Raw genomic sequence first — 1,323 nt, 5'->3', positions numbered from 1 at the left:
AGATTTACAGCTCAGCTGACCCCCGCTTTACAGCTGGTCTGCTTAACCTTCGCATTGTATCTCTCTCTAACAGTAAACTACCGCGAGTGCCGGAGACACTTTAATCTAGTCTGACATTGAGCAGACAGCCCAGAGTTACACTGTCATGCACTTGTTAAGTGTCATTTTAATTCATGGTGGTGCTGGATGCAAGGTGTGTAACTCCGATGAGTGGTGTGTGCGTATGTGTGTGTGTGTGTGTTTGCATGGGGTTGAATGTTTTGCCCTGTGTGAGCTTGTTAAGTTAGCCAACACTCCCTGTGAAGCTGTGACAATGCCGTTGCAAAGCATTGTGGGTGTTTCTTTACTGGCTAAGAGCTTTAGTGGCGGCGGTGGGAGTGTGTAGATAGCCTCAGCAAGGCATGAGCCAACACACAATGACACACACACACACACACACACACACACACACACACACACACACACACACACACACACACGTCAAACCCCGACGGAAACACGGACATGGAGGCCATCTCGGTATTAAAACGGCACAGCTGCTGTCAGGCGAAGGCTGAAGCATTAACTTACCCTTTGAAAAGAAAGGGCTCCCCGGTCTCCCAGTTTCATTCAGGCTCCAAACACGCCAACACGGTCACTCACTCACACATGCTGCTGCATTCACAGGCAGCCCCCAGACACACACACACACACCACACACACACACACACACACACACACACACACACACACACACACACACACACACACACTCAATAGTCAAACACAGACACCACTGGTTTTATCAACAAAGCCACCCTTGAGCTGGCCATGGTGTGGGCTGTGGTCTATGCTACATGGCACAGAGAAAGATAGCAGGGCCTCCTGGTGTGTGTGTGTGTGTGTGTGTGTGTGTGTGTGTGTGTGTGTGTGTGAGAGAGTCTGTGTGTGTGTGTGTGTGTGTGTGTGTGTGTGTGTGTGTGTGTGTGTGTGTGTGTGTGTGTGTGTGTGAGATGCTACATGGCACAGAGATAGCAGGGCTTCCACAGGAGAAACCTCCCTCCTGGTGTGTGTGTGTGTGTGTGTTGGATGTTGTGGGTTCGTCATGTGCGCTCCAGTTCAAAAGCATGTGTGCCAATATGTGAGTTGGAGACAGGAGACATGCATTTGGAGCTTAAAGGTACATGAGTGGTAGATATCGTTTATACGTTTTGACATAAAAACGGGGAGCTTTCCCACAATTTCGAACACAAAAGCACAGAAAGACACACTCACATGCACACGCACGCACACACACACACTCTAAACACAAAAACACACACACAACACACACACTAAACACAC

The sequence above is a fragment of the Sprattus sprattus genome (genome assembly GCF_963457725.1).
Source record: "Sprattus sprattus genome assembly, chromosome: 19".
NCBI classification, from domain to species: Eukaryota; Metazoa; Chordata; class Actinopteri; order Clupeiformes; family Clupeidae; genus Sprattus; species Sprattus sprattus.
Note: the sequence above shows the minus strand (reverse complement) of the source record.